This window comes from Scatophagus argus, chromosome 10 (assembly GCF_020382885.2).
Source record: "Scatophagus argus isolate fScaArg1 chromosome 10, fScaArg1.pri, whole genome shotgun sequence".
Taxonomy (NCBI): Eukaryota; Metazoa; Chordata; class Actinopteri; family Scatophagidae; genus Scatophagus; species Scatophagus argus.
Window position 1 is genome coordinate 16,199,705 of NC_058502.1, and position 22,423 is coordinate 16,222,127.

Sequence of the window (22,423 nt, forward strand, 5' to 3'; positions counted from 1 at the left end):
TGGGTGGGGTGAATGTTTTTCTGTACAATAAGTGATGAAGTTGAAAGTGAAAGAATACAATCTTACTTTTAATACCATTTTAATTCATTGTCTGCCCATGCAAGTTAAAATAGCCTTCTTTTCTTTTGTCCTTTTATTATTGTTATTATAATAATAATAATTATTATTATTATTCACATTAAATATAAAATGTTAAAAAATAATCATAATACTGCTTTCACACTGAAGATGCCTTTTCAGCCAATGTTAAAACAGATGTTATGTTGTTGGCATGTTTAAGCAATGTGACTGACTTGTCACACTACAGCAATAAAAATACGTCTCAAACGTATACTTCACAAAAATCAAAATACTTCACTGTTGTGTGTATATATACTGAAAAAATGCAAAACGGTATTTTAGGACTCATTGCTGGCAATTTTTGCCATAAAGTTTACAGTTGAATACACTATGTGATGGTAGTTGTGCCTGCTCAATTTTACACTTTTCCAAGATTACTGTTTGATAACTGCTACATCATCGGAGAGAGAAAGAAAGAAATTAGAGCGACAATGTGATACGCAAGACAAAGCAAATGCTGTCATGTTTTTTGGGATAAGTGAAAGTACCCTTTCCTAAACAAATGGTTAACAAAATTATCATCCAAAGCTAATATGCATGATGTCTCATTTAAGGATGATCTAAAACAGCACTTTGCCCATTGACTTGATTCCTGTTGTATTGTGCAGCGTGACCTGTAGGGGGAGCTGTTGCTCTGTAGCTCAGGCTGTTCAGAGCGGCTGCAGACTATGCCTCCTCAGCCTGTGGGTGAGTAAGGTTTATTCACAGTGAGAGGGCCAAAACCAAGGGAGATGTGTGACATTTAATCATGCCTCCGGCGCATGCTTGATGATTAGCATCTCTGTGGAAAACAACAGGAACAAGTGCCAAATGTAGTATCCCACACAGTCACCTGGCTGTGGCGCACACAGCCACATAGGCCCCCGGTAATCGGCACAAGTCAGCTCTTGCGTCTCAGTATGTTAACTAAACAAATCCCACACTGCGCAGCGCCCTAACATTTGCTTAGTTCTCGTGGATGCACTGCCTTCAGGTGGACTGAATAACTTGGTTATCACTTAACTCGATCCAGGATGAACTTATCGTCCATCTAGAGAACACGGGATATTTTGAATCTGGTTATTCCCCTCAGTTTTCCATTCCAAGTTCCATTAGGATCTCCTGAAGGTCTGTCTGAATTCAAAATTTACTCTGCAGATTTCCTCCAAAATTTCATTAAAAGAAATGTAAAGCCTCCATTATTTTCTGGTCACTTGTGGGTAGCACAACACATTGAAAACACAACATTGACACACAGTATCACAAAGCAGTTTAGTTTGTGCACATCCAGCATCCATGGAGAGAAATTAACTTTTTTTGGAGTCTTGTTTGTGTCTATCTGATGAACATGAGCAAGGTAAATTTATTTATATAGCACTTTCATACCAAAAGTCAACCCAAAACAAAAGACAGAAGGTTAAAAACCTTATGAGTGACGAATACATTATATAGATATAAAAGAAAAGCTAATTTAGGGCATAGTAATGGGTGGTCTACAAATTAAATTTGACAAGATGCCTCACATCTCAAGTAATAATTTGATGCATTAACATTAAAATATTGGTGATGTTGGTATAGCTGCAGAAAAGAAATGGAAAAAAAAAATCCCATCCCCGTCCTTCAGGCCTCCCGTGAAAGACACTCCGCGAACAAGGTCTGCCTTTTCATTTGGGCCGAATAAAATGATTGGATGGGCTTATTACAAATCTGTAACAGCCACAGTCACTGGACTGTTTTTTTCTTGTTGTTTTGTCAGGGCATCTAATTTATTGGTTGCTGTCAGATTGATCAGAGATTTTCAACAAATAAAACTTACTTAAAATAAAAACTTAAAATACTTGTAATATATAATCAGCACTACCTTTAAGACAGTGGAATGATAAGAGCATTTTATTCCCAAGATAAATAATACGTGCCTGGTTTTATTATTATATTTATATTTGCTAAGTTTATTAGGATTTTATCTCCTCCATAATTAGCAGTTACCTGATCTTTTTCTTTTTTATTTGAAGATGTTCTTTAGATATAAACTGCATGAGAAAATTTCTTCCCTTGACGTTTACACCACCAAAAACAATCCTCATTCTAACAGTAGGCCTATCTGAGATAAGAAACCTGGTATGTTTCCAATCTTCCACAGCTGTCGCGCCTGTGTGAGCAGGGTTATTGGATGTATTGAGGTCACTTCCTCTGAGAGCAGTGTGGGCACTGAAGCAGTACTCTAGTCAGAGGCTTGGACCATGTAGCCGGGGGTAAAATGGACTCACCAGTCAGGAGCACAGCAGCGGAGTGTCTCCCCAAAGTCCCAGGGGTCGGAGCAAACGATTACTCGGTGCACAGCCTGGTTGTAGAGGCGGCAGCCAGAGTTTGTTCTGCTCGTTGTGTTTTAGGAATCAGCCCTGCTGCAAAGACAAAAACCATCACCCACCAGCACTCATCAAAATGGCGGTTGAGGATCCACATAAGTTGTCAGGTAGTATTGTCATCTTCCCTAACTGTACATACATTTTCAGAAGTTTCTGTTGTTAAGTTATAGCCCACTTAACCTCTGGTGAACTCCAGTTAACTGGAGCGTGGCCACATGCTGTGCCTTGCCGGAGGCCCCACTTGGCTTTTACGCCGGACTTTCCACCTCTGCAGAACCACATCCTGCCTCTGTCCACTCCATTAAGGAATAGAGCTAGCATTGGTTAAAGGGCCACTCCAGTGTTTCTGCATGTTTTAAGCTACATTTCTACAACTTGTGGAAACTTTACATCACTACTGACCAATTCACTGATTCATATATTATGATTTGTTTGCACCGTGTAACTTCCATTATCATCTTGTGGTTATCTTATTATCTAATGAGACCATTTTTTTTAAAAAAAAATTTTGGACACAGGACGGATTGTAGTGAGACTTGCTCTCATGACCTCGGCTGATGTCAAATTTGCATTTACCCCAGATTTCACCCCATTCTGCTTAAACTTTGCGAAGCAGCTATTAACGTAATGCTTTCCAAATACTAAATAAAGACTTTGATGCGATAAAGCTCTGTAAAAGTTTTGTTTTGTACATTACTGAATGTCCTCTGAAGGAGGTGTTGTCTAAATGTACTTAATTTATAATATCAGAAAGAATACAATTTTAGGTGAATTTAGGGCCCAAATTCTCAGTCTTAAAAAAAGAAAGTGAATTTATTTCGCACTGCACTCTTCAGACTATGACAGGTGAAATCATAGAAGAATGGTTCCCCACACATACTTGCAGTATTTTTCTTCCCTCTAGAGATTATACTGAATATAAGAAAAAAAGTTCTGCTTTCACTTTTCCTTTGAGCCCTTCACAGTCAGGTTCAACCCGTGTATCTGAACTTCCATTTTAAAGAAAAACACTTGCATCTGCCTGATTCAGCTCAAGTCAGTGGAGGAGATCAGATCCTCTTCACAACGCAGTACATCCACCCTCAAGCTCTTACACTCTGGTTACATAAAACTCATTTCATGTGAGAACTCCCAACTGGGCTACATTAAATGCACGGTAAATCAGAGACGACAGACTTGGCAACTTTGCTCCACACCAGCCAAATATTCACTCATATGTTATAATATTCATTGCATCTCCTTACATTTCCTCCTCAAAAGTACCACCCCACAGTCTCCTGAGAGTAGGCCTCCCAGATAGAAGAAATAATATTTTCACATCACAGGAGTCCTTTGGTTAGCTGCTGTTGTGGTTGTTTATCACTGCTGGATAGAATGTCTGAGCAGCTGCCTCTCTGCCTCCTCTTCTCACGCTGCTCTCTTAGTTTGTCCTGTCACTCTAACTGATGCAAACAAATTTCCGTCTGCTGTGAGATATGTTTACTCTCATGTAACTTAAATTTATCTCTAATGTAATTTTCATGAAACCAGGCAAGATGCGCCACTCGAAAAGAGTGCAAGAAAATATCACTTGATTCAAGACCCAAGATGAAACATTGAGAAAAGTGGTTTTCACTCAGTTCAAGAAAATATTACACATGTTCAAATTTTTAGAAAATGCTTTATAGTTCATTTGAATTAAGTTCCACAGCCATTGTTCAACAAATATTCCATCATATTTCTGAATTTAAATGCATACATCCAGAGATTTCTGGTGTGAAGTGGATCTTACTGTGTTGGTGTTTTGTTTGTTTTGCTGGCACATGTGGTTAAATCGTGTGTGTGTGTGTGTGCGCGCGTGTGTGTATGCAGTTTTCTTGGCTCGCTCTCTGTGGCAGCTGAGGGAGCTGTCAGAACAACTTGACTTACGCTGCCTCGTGTCACTTTGCGTGGGATGGTAATTTACTACAAATGATATTGCATTCTTTCGGCTGACAGCCTGCCAATGCCGTCAATTGGCAAAGCCAGAAAAGTCGTTTGTCTGCTTTTTGCCCCCTTAAATCCCCCACTGCCACACCTAGCGACTTTAAAGGTCAAGGGCATATCGGCAGGCTCACCTGGTAAATCTTTAATAAGTGAAAGAGTCAGCTCCATCTGGAGTTCAGCAGTTCACCGCAGAGCAGCAGGGGAGGCAGCACACGTGTCAGGAAGATCCTCTGAACGCGTCCACCGCCAGTTATTCACGTTTTCTCTTGCAAAAACATCACCTTTTGACAGCCCAGCTGTTGTGCCACTTTCATGCCCGTGGGACAGATGTGTGTGAGGTGATGCAATCATGATGTTAGTCTGGATTAGTCTGGATTCTGGAAAGAATGGAAAGAAGAAAAGGAGAGACAAAAAACACATTGCACTTAAACAAGTACCACAGTGCTCTGTGAGAAATTGGAAACAACACACTTGGTGTTAGAGTTTATGTCTCTATTTGTGACAGGTGTCGAAGCTGAAGGTTACAATATGTACCCAATGCAACCACCCACACTAATGTTGTTTACTGCTAGATGGATCCTTCCAAGTCAAGGACAGAGACATCTGAACATCCTCCTCATTGCTGTCATAAATATATCATAACCGTGATAAATACGAGGCAACAGGCAGTTCTCTAAAAGTCTCTGAAGTAACAGTTTTTTATTTTAAATGATTCAGAGGGAGGTGACTACACCTGCACCTGTAGACTGAAGCTATGAGATAGGATTCATGGTCCATTCGCTATTACAGGCTCTATAGTTAAGCGTTTATAGTCTTGAGATTAGAATATTCAGCACTGGCAGAGTCAAGCAGGATGACTTCATTGCATAATTTAAATGAAAATGACGGTAAATTCAGGTAGTGTGATGACAGTGGTGATTAAGGGAGCCCAAAAGCACCCTGGTTGCAGAGAAATAAGACAGAAAAAAGGCAAGCTCATCAAACTGGCAGATGAACTGAAAGATAGGGTGAGTCGACAGCAATGAATTACTTTAGTAATGTTTGCAGATTCATGGTTGCCTCTTCCTCTTTGTGTCAGTTGTAATTACACAGGCACCTATGGGAGAGGCAGGGAGAGAGATGAAAGCACTGTGAAACCAGGACATGAACAAAGCCAGAAACAGAAAGAGGGGGGGCCAAGGCTTGAACACCAAACCATGACAGACAGCCTTTGGGGCTGTTTTATTCAGCTGCCAGGAGCTTTTTAGGATTCGTTTTATCTGCTCTGCCTTCCCACCCACCCACACGCCCACCCCTCTGGATGGTGCTCCAGATGATTTGTGTCCAGTTTGACTTCACTCGAGCCAACACAGCATCTAAAAGCAGACGCACTTTGCCTCCTTCTCTGCAATCAGCCCACCTGTCTTGGGTTTGAGAGGCTGTTAAACCACTTTTTTACGTTGAGTGGGTTTATTTGCATTTAAGTCAAAGGTCACTTTAGGTTGTACATTTTCAAAATGAATTTAGATGTTGATCTTTTATCTGGATTTTGGTTTTTTTTGGTGTTTTTTTTAAGCGGTCTCATGAAAACATTCTGTGACTGGTGAATGCAGCAAATCATGTTTTATGTTAATCTCATGTCGCATATCACAGTCCACGAATGAAAGAACCCTGCATTAGGTTGGATTAAGTGAAGGAGGTGAAACCACCAGTAATCATCATTTAGTCACATGCCATGAAGATCTTTTCTATTTTTTTCTGCTAAAGTTAACCCTTATGTCTTGCAGATGTTTCTCAGAAATTCAACCTAATTGTTTGTACATGAAAGGAGCAGCTAGCAGTTCTGTTTCGCTGCACTTATGCTGAATGCGAACATGATCATGCTAACATGCCCTCAGTGGCAACATGTTGATGATGCCAAGCAGGTCTAATTTTTACCATGTTAGCATGCTAACCTTTGTTTAATAATACTAAACACGGGTTTGCGATGGTAATCAGTCAGTGTACTTAGTCACAAGCTGAAGTCAGACACCCAAATTTCATGGCAGCTCAGTAGTCAGTAATTTCACTTAAAGCCAAAAGTCAGGCTGCTATGGGAACCACAAACATCTGTACAAAATTTCATGGCAATTCATTTTATAATAAAAACAAAATGCATAATTAATTCATTACAAGCCTTTGGGTAGTCACAGCTCCATTCACTGAAGATGCTGTCCTAGACACATGTATTGATCCGTTTTGGAAAGAAGCCTATTCTGTCTGGTTCCTTCAAAAAATCAATAGCAGTCAAAGTCAGTGAATCCTTTATAAAGCAAAATTCAGTGTGTCAACATTTAGCAAAAAGGCAGGTAGTGCAGGATTAGAAGTCAGATTGCTCTCTTTCAGTCTTAGTCAGTGGTAGAAGAAGTACTCAGATCTTGCATTTTAAGGTTTGTAGGATGTCAGGGGGCATATATGGAATATAATATTCATAATTATGTTTTCATTCATTTATAATCACATGAAAATAAAAACTTTTGCTTTTCCTTTTTGTTACTTTACCTTGTGTTTATAGCGGCCACTGTCAGGGAGGGTGAGAGTTCAGTTGATTGCAAGCTGCAGTCACACAGCTACATGCCACTAAAACCTACACACTGGACATTTAAGTAAAAGCAATATCACAGTGTAGAAATACTCCAGTGCAAGTAAAAGTCATACACAGAAAATGTATTGGCATGACCAATGGTCCATTTCAGAACATTACATTACTGGATTATAATTATTGATGCATTAATGTGTTCATCACTGTAATATTGCAGCTGGTAGAGGTGAAGTTAATGTTAATTACTTTATATACTGCAGTTAGAATTTCTCTCCTGGGATCAAAAAAATTAACATGAAAATTAAAAATCTTATTGTGTATTGTAAAGCATAAGTAATTGAATAAATGTCTCCAAGTAATTTCTACTGCTGTTCAAAGTATATACAAGAATGTGAATCATTTCATTCCTATTAGTCCAGATATTTAAGCAGTTTTTTGGTGGATATAATGAATATATGGGTGTTATTAAAGCATGTATTCATGGGGCTGGTTCACTGATACAGTACAAACACTTGAGACATTTTTGTTGTATATAAAACTCTCTGTATCCTGTAAATAGCCTGATAAGATGTCCTTTTAAAAGCCGCTGTAGGGATAAGCACAGTTGAATCAAATTCAATGCACAGCACATCTGGGCTCTCAGAAATCCTTTTAGGGATGGTTGAGAGTCCCCCATTGCTGGCACGCAGCTCCTCTGTTCTTCATCAGACCCAAATTTGTGGCATTACACTCAGAGAGCCATCTCATAAATGGATTTCTTGTTGTGTGTGAAGCCTCATAGGAGAATCAGTGCACCATGTGGCCATCTGTCCTCATACTTCCAGCCTCCTGAGCTCACTTTCCCAGAAATCAACACCCTGTGGTCTGAGTCACCCTCACCATCCTGTTGTCTGCATTTATTTATTTTTTTCCATTAAGGTCTGTAAGCACTATCAAGTGTGTTTTTTTTCCCCTTATGAGCACATGTTGTACCCTTTCATTAGCGGCATGTCATTCTGTGGAGAACATTACAGATAATGCCATCCCTAAGAGCTTCTTCCTCGCTGTGCATTATCTCCATTGGAGGACATATAGCAACACAAGTGGGAAATGTATTGTACCCTCTTTCATGGCAGGGAGAATCAATAGTAGTCTATTGATTTCTGACATCACATCCATTTCTTCATAATATTTCAAGGGCCGGTGCATCTGTTCCCTCTTTTAGCACTTAAGCTCAGTATCTTCTTTATGACAGTGCTGTGCATGATACAGTCTTAAGGCTCCTGACGTGTGTTTGGCACATGTACAGTGGCTGAAGCTGTGAAAAGCTGGTTCTTGTCTCCTTTAGATATTTGTGCACTACAGCCTTTCACTTTTTTGTATTGATGTTACCATTTTATTTCATCTCAAATGCTGGAAAATCCAGTGGAAACACTGGTTCATGAACCCAAATGAATACACCTTTTGTACAGATGCAACAAATATACTAGTACTTGATTTTTAAAGGAATAGTTCAAGTGGGAAATATTCTTATTCACTTTTTTGCTGACAGATAAATGAGAAAATTGATATCACTTTCTATAGTAAATAAGTAGCTTGGCTTTGTCCAAAGGTAACAAAGCAAACTACCAGAATCAAACTGTAAGTCTCTCTCATTATCATTTTATATCCTAATCGGTACCAGACCCATAGTGTTAAAATGTCATATCACTCTTTAAGTGGTTATGCCAGACTATTGGTGCAAGATATAATAGGCAATTTAAAGGTGCTGGTAGTATCAGGCAAGTGTCCTCCTGTCTTTGGCTTTGGAATACAATCACTTGGCACCTAGCAGCAAGTGGGAGATCATTTCTTTGACACACAGCACTAGTGATATTTTAATTTCCAATCATGAATAAATATTAATACCAATAGAATATTATCACACCACACATGAGTAACTTTTCATCACCTGGCCACATTTCGCTCCCATCTGCCAGCTGTCTGGGAGGACAATGACTGGCCACACAAGCCAGTCATTGAAATCACCAGCCAATTGGCTAACTCCGTTTGGAGCCACATATCAAGCTGGCCTCCCTGTGGAGTGGCACCTGGATATTTGGTCCTGCCCACTGTTCTGCTGCTAATTGTGTGGAAGCAAAAGCCTCTGTGGCAAATGAATCCTTCCATCACTCCATTGTGTTTTCCTGTTTTGCCAGCATCAGAGCAGGACTGGTGGGACAAGGCTGGGGCTTGCAAAGCATATTTGGAGCGCATGACTCTCACTTTGACACAGTCAGTGCAACATCTGGTGATTACAGAATGTTCAGTTAAGTGCACCATGGTAACTACACCAAATAAACGTTATATTCTGAATCATTTTTAGTCAACCTGGATTTGCCTATGGTTGCTTTGAGTTCACATGCACTTTGACTGACGACAGTGTGTCCTCTAGGGGGCACTGTTGTATCAGGCTTTATCCCACTGTAAGAGTTGAAGGAGGAGGGAAGTGGCATGGCCATCTACCACCATATCTGTATTTGTGTTCTCACTTTGTAAGACAATGGAGCCATATTCTTAACCAATCTAACCTCTGCCTGGAGAAAGAGACGGATGGCATGGCACTTTCCCTCCTGTGTCAAATTAAAACAGATTCCCATTGTGGAAAAGCAGATAACACTCCCACAATTCAATACCGCCATTGTATGACCAATACAGGAAATATGGCACATGTTGACTGAGGGATATATATCTTTTCACGGTAATTAAACCATTAATCGATATTATGTTCTGATCCTGAATGGTTGCCCCTAGAACTGACAAACTCATTTTAATTATGGAAGAACTACTGGAGGAATGTTGAACCCTGCGAGAACAATGGGCCTGATCCCTGTCCAGGGACCATATCAGTTTTATAAGCATATGTAATTAGTTAGAGGTTACATATGTTGTCTATGTTTTAAAAACAGAGCCAGATGCTTTCAGATAATGCATAATGTGCTGTATAATTTCTTTGACCTTGCCCTGACTATCGCTCTCCTCAAAATCTTTGATTGGCCTGCCCCTCACATCTCACCCCCACTCTTTTCGCTACCAGTTAAACCAACTCGCTCCTCAGGTATTTGAATATGAATACCATCTTTCACTGTGTTATTGGCCTCCTTTTCCCCTCCCGTCCTTCATTACAAATGATCTCTCAGCACTAATGAGTACATGTCTAAAAATACTCTCCTTGTCCAGAGAGCTGGATGTGTTGTGGTGCGTATTGGGTTTTAACAGATGTTAATGGTTATGGAACATCAGAGTGGTGTAATGAATAGAGGCACGGCTACTCAGACTTCATTTATAAAGAATATTTTAATATTCAACATGCATCCGCACCCACCCACTGAAATTCTGCAGCCATGGATTCAGTTTAGACGCCCCTACCCCCTTCCTGACTACCTTTTAACATACCGGTGGTGTTCTCTGTTGCCATGGTAACACCACATGACCTTTCCTGGGAGGTCGAGCTCATGTCAGTGTGTTGCTCGAAAGATTTCATTCCAGTTCTCCACCCACTGGTGGTCTTTGCAGTTGGAAATGTTCTCTGGTTTGATGGATGAGGGAAATGTTCCAACTGGACCTGAATCAGAGTGAAAGAAAACGTAAGGTGATGGATGGAGCCATCACCAACCTCTTCTAATTAACTGACAGGGTCCCCTCATTGCCTGCATGAGGTTCCAATGACTTAATTCACAGAAAAATGTGTGGGCATGGCCATATTTGCTTTCGCCAACCTTCTCCACAGGATTAAAAAGGAGCATACTTGAATCAAGTTTATCCTCACTTGAGATGGGTTAGCAGATGGTACTGGAGGAGAAAATGCAGACAAATTTTAATAGCAAAGAACTACTGTAGGCTGGTATTTATGGAGTAATTTTAGTTTTGAAAGTCCCCTTTAATTTGCATATAACAAACATAACAAGCTTGTCTTGTTGCTCAACTTGAAATGCTTATTAATCAAAGACATAATAACGTTTTGTGTATTTCCCCGTGTAATTACTTTTTCCCCTCCTTGGTTGGTGTCAAGGTTCAACTCAGGTTAATGTGGGTTTAGATAATGTTTAGGCATCATGAAGATGACTGGTTACCAATAAAGCTAAATTTGGTTCACGCTAAGCCCCACCAAAGATGACAGGTTTGGGTCAGGCTTATGCTCAAGCTTGAGCATGGTTCAAGGAGGTTTTTTATTTTAACAGACTGATGTAGCTGCTTCTCACTAACACCAATTAATACAACGTAAACATACACAAACAAAATGTAATAAAAGCTGTGATTTAAGAGAGAGTTACGTCCTGGAACTATTCAATGACTAACAACACCTGGTCACAGTGGCTTCCCACAGCGTCATCATTTGTTGGCAACACACTTAAGAGTATGATACTGTTGTTTTAGTTGAAAAACAACATGTCTGTTGAAAAACAACATGTCTGTCTGTTTATGCATTAAACAAAATACATATAAAATATTGATTGTAGAGGTGATAGTTGGCTAATTTTTGAGAGCGTCAGATGGGTTGTTTTGCCTGCTTCCAGTCCTAATGGTAAACTAGAATAATCATTTATCTGGTTTCAGACCTCTGAATATGGTACCCAAATCTCTATCTTGTTCCATGATTTAGTCACAGTAGGTCTGGGGTTGGAGAAAGAGTCAACCAATAAAAGCCTTGTATGCAAGATTAATAATGTTGCTTAATCTTCCATTGCTTGCAAGCTACCCAGCTACAGCCATGAAAAATGGGTTGTAAGACATTTTACGGAAATAAAAGCCTTAAGCTCTAAAATTGACAAGAGCAACAGATAGTTTGACTAAAAATGTCATTTGGAAGGATAGGTCATTCACCACCACAGTGCAAAACAAAATCCACACTCTTTACCCTGTAACAAGAAATGGACTGTCATTAACAAAATGTCAGGCTGAATGAGTGAAGTCGATCAAAAAAGCATGCTAACTCACTGCATCGTTAACGTTGAGACACGAGTCTCCAGACTTGAGTCTCAAGTCTCAAGACATGCCCTCACAGTGTTCAAAGTGAGGGCATGTATTTCCCCAGATGTTTCTTCATCTACAAATACGGATACAGATTTATTGGCTGGGCCCCAGATTTTCAGTCTCCTTTCATGATCAAAGTGGTATGGAGTGTCCTTTCAGGCTGAGAGAGAAGGCACATGAATAAGACGGAAAGCATCAACCAAACACCTGCTGAAGGCAAACTGGTCACATTTTTCTCTGAATCAGACAGAGTTGATGAGTCTTTAGTCTTTCCTCTGGCAGACAGCAATAATGCCACTTTATAAACCTGGATATTACACAGTGATGCATGATGACTGGGTGACCACATGTTGAGAAACTCTCTGGATGATTTCATCAGGCCCATGAGTTCATTATGACCAGATCAGAAGTGCCACCACAGCAAAATGTTTGCAGCATGAGCATCAGCTGTAAACGGGACCCCACACCCTTTCCTCCCTCCGTGAGAAACCGAGGAGAGACGTGGAGAACAGACCTCCCCCTGTTCCTGCCCAAGGGTTCAAGTCTAATTCAGACAAGATGTTGGATGTTCAACAGCCTCCTTTTCTCATTTGCGGTGCAGATCTAGATGAAAAGGTGGTGAGCGGCAGGAGCAGACCTTTCTGGAGGGGTTTCATTAGATATTACAATCTAAGCTTCCTCCAAGTCCAGGGTCAAAGATGGCTCCTATTTGCACCTTATTTCATGGCCAGGAAGATAATCGACACACGCAGAGTCCATCTGGTTCACATGGAGGTCTTGTGTAGGAATGGCTTGTGTAGCACGCAATGCAGCACAGTTTTACCACAGTTGGTAAAAGAGATGCAAAAGAAGACTGTGAAAGGAAACAAGGAAAGATAGAAATCAGCTTTTTTGGTTACCAGATGAAACCAGAACTTCATTTCTCTGAGCATAGTGGGTTCAGGTTTGCAGACTGCAACATGTGACAGTCTTATGAGTTTCCAGACTCCAGCTATCACTGAGTCTCTTGTCTTTGTACAGTCTTGCTGAGCATGATAATGCCAGTGTAACCTCCCCTTCTGTCCTCATGGTCTGCTTTGTGTCCTTCACAGGCAGTAATCAGATACAGTGGACTGATTGTGGAACAAACGACCTGGGGCAATCCAGCTGCACAGGAGTATGGTTTCAACCCTCAAATGATGATGTCACCGCTCCCATGTGACAGGGCTCAGTTTCACTGTCAGATCAATTATTCACAGCGTTTAATTGGATCAGCTGAATCCAGATCACTCGAGGGATCCATTTCCAGTAACAGCAGCTGCAAATAAACCCTGAGCCAGCACACAAACCATAAGGCTCCAGATCAATATCCCCAGACTACAGCACACCACACTGACTTTACAAAAACTACCCAAATGACATGCAAGTTTGCTTCATTGGAAGGCAATGGACCATATGTTAAAGTATATATTTCTTTTTTTTTACATTAGCCTTGGCTGCTCTACACAGTAACATGAGTACGGGAGTGGAGGTGAAGACCTCAGAGCATTGGATGAAGGCCAGCATGTGATGATGCTGCATTCATTAATCACACAGTAGTGTACAGTGGCGTTCGCAGTCTCTTAGTCATCAGATATTCCCCCGGCCTCTGCTCTGCTCCCACCTCCAACTCTTTACAGGCCTCCCAGTCAAAGGTGGTCTTTGTGTTTGGGGGTGGGGGTGGGGCTAGTGGTGGGGAAGAAGACAGTCCTACTCCCCTGATTAGAACTGAGTTTCAGGATATGAGTAGAGTGCAGAGAGCTTTCCATTCACAAGTCAGAGATCAAAACACAAGGCCTATATCTCTGTGGAAAAACAGAAAGAGCAGTCCATTCATCTTCGTCTTAGGATGGTAACCACACATGTGAAGGTCTCGGGGAAGTTGCTTTTCCAATTAAACACAGTTCACTCTGTTTTCACATGAAGTCCAAAGTGTTTATCTTGTCTTTTTTTTTTCAAATCTTAACTAAGGGTTACCCAACAAACTATTCAGCATTTGCTTGATCTTGTCAATAAGCATACTCAAATGGAAGGAAATAAACTGTTAAATAAGCCAATGTACATGCCAGTGAATAGTCATGTTAGTCACTGAAAGCCTATAAGTTGCTGAATGAAAAGATTTATAAGGCTCCAGGTACCCATGATGATGAAATGACCCTGAAGGCATGAATACATCTCTTTCATTCCCTCCATGTGCGCTATCTTATGTTTCCTACAGAAGCAGAACTCACAAAGTCCTGAGTGTCTTTTGGTAGGATTTCAGACATGTTCTTCGGTTAAAAAAAAAGTAACAAAAGCCTTGCTGTGACTCTAGTCATGTCATATCCTTTGATTGGAGAACATTGCCTTCTTTGACTGTCATAGACTCTCAATCAGCTCGCACCTCGCTGCTCAGCCTCAGGCGTCCACAGAGGTAGTCTTGAATGAAGACTTATTGCACTCATTGGCCTTTAAAACTCTAGCTGCAAGTTTTTGAAGCATAGCTCATTGTAAGCCACTTTCTAAGCATACATCCTTAAGACTACAGATCTAGGGGTTTAGGTGTTTCCTTCACATATTAGTGTTGACATTGCTCCGAAAAGGAGACAAAGATTATTAAAAATCAATGGGATTTCTGCATGAATCAAAGAGCACAGAGAGTGCTGATCAATGTTTCAAGAGTCTACTTCTATTAATAATATGTGCTGAGAGGGTGAAGGGTGCCTCATACAACCAGCAGCTCCAAGGGGTGCATTGACCTTGTGACTGATGACCTTTCCTGTGTCTCTCTTCAACCTGAGGGGAACATGCTGTGGAGACTCGGCTAATCGGCTTTGTTCGCCACTCAGCTGCAGCTCTAATAAGCCTATTGATCTGCATACACATTGATCCAGCATGTAGGCTGGAGCCAGTCTGGGTTAGCAGGTTGTGTGAGTATATGGTGAGGGCATATGGGTTCGCCCATTTTAGAATGGGATTTGCTGCTGTTCATGTTATGAAATATGTGATTCAATTTTTCACTCGGCTGCCTGCCACAGTATGCAGCTTAAGGTTTAATTATTTGTGTGGGACATCATGTATGGAACAGCGAGCTTTACTGGAGTTGCAGCAATGCAGTGTAAACATGTTCTTGGTTTCCTGCCCTGATTTGCTTAGATTTTTAGCTGCACTCTAATGATGGCAATCGTGTTTGTTAACCTGTTGCTCTGTCCAACCACTTTGGTCCAGATCAAAATAGCACTAAAAAGCTTTTGTATGGATTGTTGTACAAATCGGTCCAGACATTTGGTCCGCTGTGTTTAGCGCAGACGTTAGCAACACACTGAACTAAGATGGTAAATATAGTAAACAATATACCTGCTAAATATCAGCATGTTAGCACACTGACATCATCATTTAGCTCGAGGCTCCAGTATGTTTATAAGTACAGTCCCACAGAGATGGCAGCATGGCTGCACACTTGTTGAGAAACAAAAAGTAACGGCCAGACTGAATGGCTGCTCGATGCTTTACTGAGAGAGTTGGTGAACCCAAGACTGATGCTAAACACGACAAAATGTGCAGCCTAGTCTTGACCACTTACATAAACATTTTCTGTTGTGCCTTTAGCCCTGACAAGTCTATTTCAAAGCATCCTGCCAGAAAAGGCTCTGGGACTAGGCTGCTGTCAGTGCTGCATATAAATCCTGGGAGAATCCTCAAAAAATATAATGACTCAGAGAATATTGGTCAGGGAAATGAATTCCCTCTGTGCAGCCACACCTTGTTTACTCATGACTGCCCCCACCCCCCGATGGGAATTCAGAGGGAAGATGATTGCTGTCTTACATACTGTAACTCAGTCATCATCATAACTCTGATGGTAACAGCACTTCCCCAGACACAAAAAAAAAGCACTCAAGTCTTTCATAACAAACATGACCTGACAGGAGTAAAGGCTGAGACAAGAGAGCGAGGGTAGTCAGAGCTGACATTGGGTTAAATACATTCGAGTTGCAGGAGTGAATTAGGGCAAAAAGGGAGCTCAAATGGAACAGACAAGCCTCAGTTCCTCCAGGGTGATTATGAAACTAGCCTTTACAGTGAAATGATTCTCCATTGTGATGTTTTCATGAAACATTTCTATTTCTGGACTATCCTCCCCTCACCCTCTCTAACCAAATACACAAACATCAGAACACACTCAGAATGCTGGACACCACTCTGGGCATTATTGTGGCAGATATAGTCAGCCAAACATGCAAAGAGTGTGTGCCGGACGTGCACTCTGACACATGAACATGCATGCATACACAAAGTGAAAGTACAACACGGAAGAGGCACTTTCTGAATCAGCGAGGTTCAGAGAAACAGATTGCTTGCTGTAAAAGCAGATGTCCTTTAGAGTTTATATGTTCTTTGTACACAGACACACGCCCTGGCACACAGTATGATGTTTTTCCTTTTGTTCACAGGAAAAGCTGTAATCAGGGTTGAGTAATATTTGCATTGCGTAATTCTTCTTTGTTTTCTCTGGGACCAATGTGGAAGCTGTACTGAACAAAAAGTCATACAAGAGCTATGTCTAATTCCCACTCTCATCTCCCACAAAGCACAACACCCCCCCCCCCACACACACACACACACACACACACACTCTCTCTCTCTGTCTCTATTTTTCATTCTCTCTTGGCCCTGTGGTAATAAATACTTCATGTTCGCCTCCCCTCACATAGTGAGATCATCAGTCCGTGTGTGTATGTGTTGCAGATATTCTCAGCTCCCTCAGCCAAGTCTGCCCTGCCCCCGTCAGACAGCAAAACGCTTGCATGTGTAATTTTTGGCCCGGAGGCTTGACAAACGAAAAGTAACAGTTGGTGTGCATGTGTGTGCTGTCTACTTGTGCCAACATGTTTTCTGTTTCGCTTATTTGTAGATCTGTGTGAGCCTGGAATGCTTTGTGTTTCTGGATTGTGAATCTCTGAGTGCTCTCTAGCTGCTGCCTCTGAGCAGGGTCAGAGGTCACTGTGCATAATGTCCCAATATGGAAACTGCTCTTTCAGCTCTGCAGCACAAAGGCTGGCTACACTGAGCTCTTTGTCATGACTGCCAAAGATCCGAGTCAGGTCAACAACACTGCCTCCGAACCAATTAACCAAGGATTTTTCTTTTGTGTCTCAAATATACACATGTACTCATGTATGTTCTACATAGGTTGGCAAGAAATATCCCAAAATTCGTCTGAATCTTCCTCACTTTTGTCTATCTGTAATCTTTAGAATAGCTTTAGAAATATCTGGCTCAGCTCCAGCTGTTATGAGAGAATAAGAGGAAGAGATGGAGTTACTAGGGGGTGGGGGTGGGGGGGTTACAAAGGATGTAAATAGAGGGAGAGTCATGGAGGAGGAGGGGTATCTGCTATAAAATCCTGTTATGCAACCCCTTTTCCGTGGCTGGCATATTGCATCTGTTAAAAATGGAGGAGAAAAACAGCTTTGCAATTAGTGCTCAGTGTCCTGAGGGTCCTGGTCTCCCCCAATCACATTGCTCTGTCCTGCTCTCCCTAGCGTGCGTGTTGCTAAGCAGATGATGTGACTCAGGAACACACACTGCCATTCTTATAGTGTCAGCATGGAGCAGACACACTGATAGCAATGCTCTGACTCTGCCTGTGTGCGCGGTGATGTTTACTGGAACAGACCAGTCTTGCAAATTAAACCAAGCTGGGTTGTTGTTTTTTTCCGCCTCGGCTGCTCCCATAAGTGCTGTGTGAGCAGAAGATTTGGACGATGCTTTTTCTTGCATTTTGGGCACATTCAAGGTTTACAGCAACTTTGGGTGTGGTCTGCATACACGGGGGCTTCCTCTGTGGTGAGTGGGGTGTTTATGGGTCTGGTCCTATTTCCTGACTTGCAGATAAGGACCACCCACTAAGACCTCATCACTCCAAATCCGTCAGCAGTTAATGATCCTCGGGGAGGCTCCAACATTCTTATAGTGGAGTGGTGATGTAATTACTCAGCATTTATCAAAGTCTCAAGTAACATCATTGCTGGGAAAATAATAAACAGTAATATATTACAGCAGAGAAGTGTTTCCTTTTGTTTGACGCCTTGTTAACATACCCTTTTATATACTGTGGTAAAGGTTTTCACAAATGTAACATGGAAGCATGCGTCCCCTCAGGGCATGCAGTTAAGAGGGGCAAAATACGTCAGGTTCAGACAACCTAGCTCAGGCAAGGCCTTTTATGTTCATTGTTCCACTAATTGTTATAGAGTTCTTTTCAGAGGTTAATCCAAGCTGAAACTAGGCGGGTGTGTAATCAGAGCCTGAAGAGATTGGATGTTGAGGTTGTTAAATTAGGTCAGCAGCACTAAAATGATGCCTCACAAAAGCACTCAAGAGAAGGAAAATGCCATATCTGCTGGTTGTTCAAAATGAAAGAGAACGCAGTGGCTGTATTTCATTGTTCCAAATGGTCATGGCTAATGGTTTCCATCCCTAGTGTGAATGGAAGGTATTTGTGTGAGAGTGTAATGCATTATTTAAGAGTAAACACAGTGGAGACAGAGAGGCCCAGTGGTGGTGGGGCAGTATTGATTGTGACAGGCCAGAGGAGACATGCACACCTCTCTTAAGTGTCTGGGGCTTCTCACAATGCCCCCGCAAATCAACTTTTATTGCTCCGGCTTTGGAGTCTCCACAGTCAGCAGCCTATCAGGCAAAGCAGCTTAGCAGAGATAGCCTGCGGCAGTCCCACAGTGGGCCCTAACGCTATCAATCGATCATTCATCACTAGTCCCTAAGAAACAGAAACAAGCAGCCAAAAGACAACCAGAGGAGGGAGGCGGTTGAACTGGACTGTGTCACATGGCTCTTGGCTGGATGGAAAAATCCTGTCAGGTTTTATTTGAGAGCAGTCCTCTTTCTGTTCTGTGCAGCACAAATTGAAACATTTGTGGAGGAGAGGGAGAAGAAAAGTAATGAGAAAAACTTTCTGAAAGAGGTCGAATGAAATGTGGCCCCCCAGTGCCCCCCTGTCCTCCTCCCTCCCTCCTCCTCCAGCCCTCCTGCACATTCCTCTCCCCTCAGCAGATCTGGCATGCCCCACAGGAGGCGGCGGCAGCAGCAGCACAGTAATCTTTTCAAAAGGGCGGATTTGAGCGGCCGCCAGGGCAGCCGGCCAACTATTTCTCATTTGGAGCTGGCCTGGAGATGACCCTCCTGTTGGAGCCCCACTCTCAGGAAAAACAAAAACGCCAGCACCGAGTAAGGGAGCGCCTTGGCAACGCTGGAGAGCCGGGAACAGACTAGCTAAAGGAAAACAGGGAAACCGCAAGCCTGCTCTCAAGAACATCTGCATCGCCTTCCTGTGTAAAAAGAAAAAAACATTAACTTAATACTGTCTGCGTTCGCCCAAGGGACTTAAAAAAACATGGGAGGGCTGTGTTTTATACTTCTTCTTTTTTTGGAACTCTGTCTGTATATCTTTTTTCCCCTTTGTCCATTTCCCTTTCTGGCTAACAATTTCCTGAGCAAAACAGGGCCCCCCCATCCTCTCTTCCCTCTCCGCAGCCCTCCACTGAGTCCTGGCCTCTTGCACTTTGAGTGGAAGCCCACCCTTGGCTTGGGAGGAGCCGGTCTGGGTCCCTGTTATGCTTGCTCAATGATGGATGGACAGGAAAGCTAAGAATCCAAGTCCAGCATTCCTGCTTTTACAGTGGGTGAGCGAGTGGAGGGAAAAGTGGGGGAATTCCTGAGTGTCTTTGTAATCACTATATGTTTGACAGAAACTGCAGTGACCTTGATCCAAACTTGCGGTCAACCCCCAGACAAGAGTGCTCAGTAATTATCTGGGTGTTTCTTCTTGCAAAAGTAACAACAAAAAAGGCAGCTTCCACAAAAAGTGAAAAAGAAAAAGAAAGGCAGGACATGTGGAAATGTTTGGAGGCTTAAAGGCTTTGTGAGTCAGACCTAAGACATCAAATTCCACATGCTGGGTTCAGATATCGTGTCTGTATGCAATGTTTACTGCCACACTCAGCCCTTACTTGGCCACTGGGCCAATAATACGCCCCTGTGGCCAGCTTTAGGGAGGGAGCATGGGATGACAACAAAGAAAGGCCTTATGTTTTCAACCTAACACCCCCCCAACGCACACACACACATATGCACCACTCAAAAAAAAAAAATCCCCCAAAAAACAAAAAACAAACAAAAAAACAAAAAACGCTCCAGTAAAAACTCGTCACACAACTGCCAGATCCGCTGAGGCCTGCCTCCAATTATCCGCCCACCACGCTGGAATCCCAGGAAGGCTCTGTCCGGCACAGCGTTTGATGTTGCCACGCAACATTTGACAGAGAACAGGGCGGCTTTGAAAATCACAGTGTAAACTTGCCTGCCAAGTTTGACGTGAAGAAAGAGGGGATGTTGGTGGTGGTGAAGGAGGAGGAGGAAAGGGGATGGAATTGGGGGGTAGACAAGGAAAATGCCACTAGATGGAAAACAGCTGCTGACGACTGGGAAACATTGCTTTAAATGGCCGCAAATGTGGCTGAGCACTGACAAACCTTGGCCTAGCGGTCAACATTTATCCTTTCTGGGGCCTTGTGCTGATGTAGAGCAACTTGCAAAATCACTTGTACAGACAAAAACCTATTTGAATTTTGGGGTAAAGAATCTCAAATGGGCTCTAACTATTCATGCTGTGTGCCATGTTTATAAATGCAGCAACTGAAAAGCAGCAAATGAGTGGTGCTGGTGACGTACTTCCAAAACAGGACTGATATCATCTTTTTTAGTGTTGTTTCATGTCGGGCGCAGTGTAATAATCATTAAACAATTTCTTCTCATAGGGTTTTAGAAACAAGATCCTAATCATTTCTGTTATCGAGAGGGAAGCTGGACCAGCTTCATCTGAATCATCTTTCACACTAATTACGGTTTCAGAGCACAATGATGAATGTAAAGTGAAACCATGGCTGAACGCTGTGAACCTCCCGAGGCAAATGAGGTCACTCCAGCTCCGGTTTGTTTAGAGTCTTTCCCCATTCCAGTATCCACATGATGATCTGGAAAGGTGACACCTTGGAGGCATGACTGTCATGAGAAGCAGTGGCAGCTCTTCACATAATGACACAGCCACACCTCCAACACAAAGGAAAACAAGTACAGTAGAGGAGCTGCATTCTTTCCCACGATTACTGGTAGAGTGAGGTAAGGCGAGCCGGATTAGTTGCAGCGCAAACAAACGCCATCCTGCACACACAATCCCACACCCACTTCAACCTTTAACTGCCGTCAGATTAAAATGGCATGCCTTTAACCTGTAGTTTCTACAGTCTATGAAATACGTATAAAGACCAAATCGACTTTATTCTCAAACCTTAACAAGACAAAGACTCCCCTGTTCTCCAGGCTGTTTGCAGAGTAAATAACCATGATGACAGATACTATATGTATGTCCTGAGTTCCACTAGCTGTGAATAAATGAAGATTAGTCAAGTCAACCCGCCAACATTGAAACAAGCTTAGCAAGATTTCTCTGCTTTGTTTAGCATAATCAGCTGCAATAATGCTAGAAGGTATTCCAGCTGCAAACTGACTAGTCCTCAATTAAAATGCTTGTGAGCTGCACAACATCAGTCTTGTCTCAGTTGTAGCAAGATATTCACCGATAATAAGGTGAGGTCAAATCACATGGTGTAAGAATATCAGTCATGACTTGCACAAAACAGCAACTGGAAACTGAGCGACGACACACACCCACTGTTGTCTTCTGCAGGGCAGTGGCAGTAGTGATACATGATGATCTCCTGACTCTTTGTCTCGCTCCATTTAAGCTGCAGATAGTGTTACACGCTCTCTTCCGGACCAGAAAAGATCACGTTGTCCTCTATGACGTGCTGGGCACTATTATCTGTTCAAAGAAGTCCAGTTCACTACCGTCTGCACAGACACTGGCCTGTTCGACAGAGACAGCATGTATAACACATGCAACATGTGACTGACGTGGTGACATGCTGAACACATTAACATGCAGTGTAACACAAAGAATTGGGCTTGGAAACAAAGAGCCTCTTTTTCCAGAAGCAAGAAGAGTGGTGATGTAGGGCTACAACTAATCATGATGATTTTCCGAGGAAGACCACCTACATCCTCTCAGTGGATACAAAATGGCAGAAGCAATTTGTGTGTCATGAGGGGCTTTGCTGAAAGAGAAATAAATAAAAAAAGAAGTAAGCAAATCATGTTTGAAAGGATTTACCCAAAGGGCATCAGCTGACTGTCTACAGCTGCTTTTGGCCCCTCGAGTGGTCTCCATGGCAACAGTCTTTCCAAATCTGGCCACTGCCAGCCTCGCTCCATCATAACAACAAATCCCATTGATGCGTCTCTGGAATGTGTTGGCCTGTTTCTAGGGGAAAGCTGAGGCCATTTGCGCAGCTGCTCAGCGCTG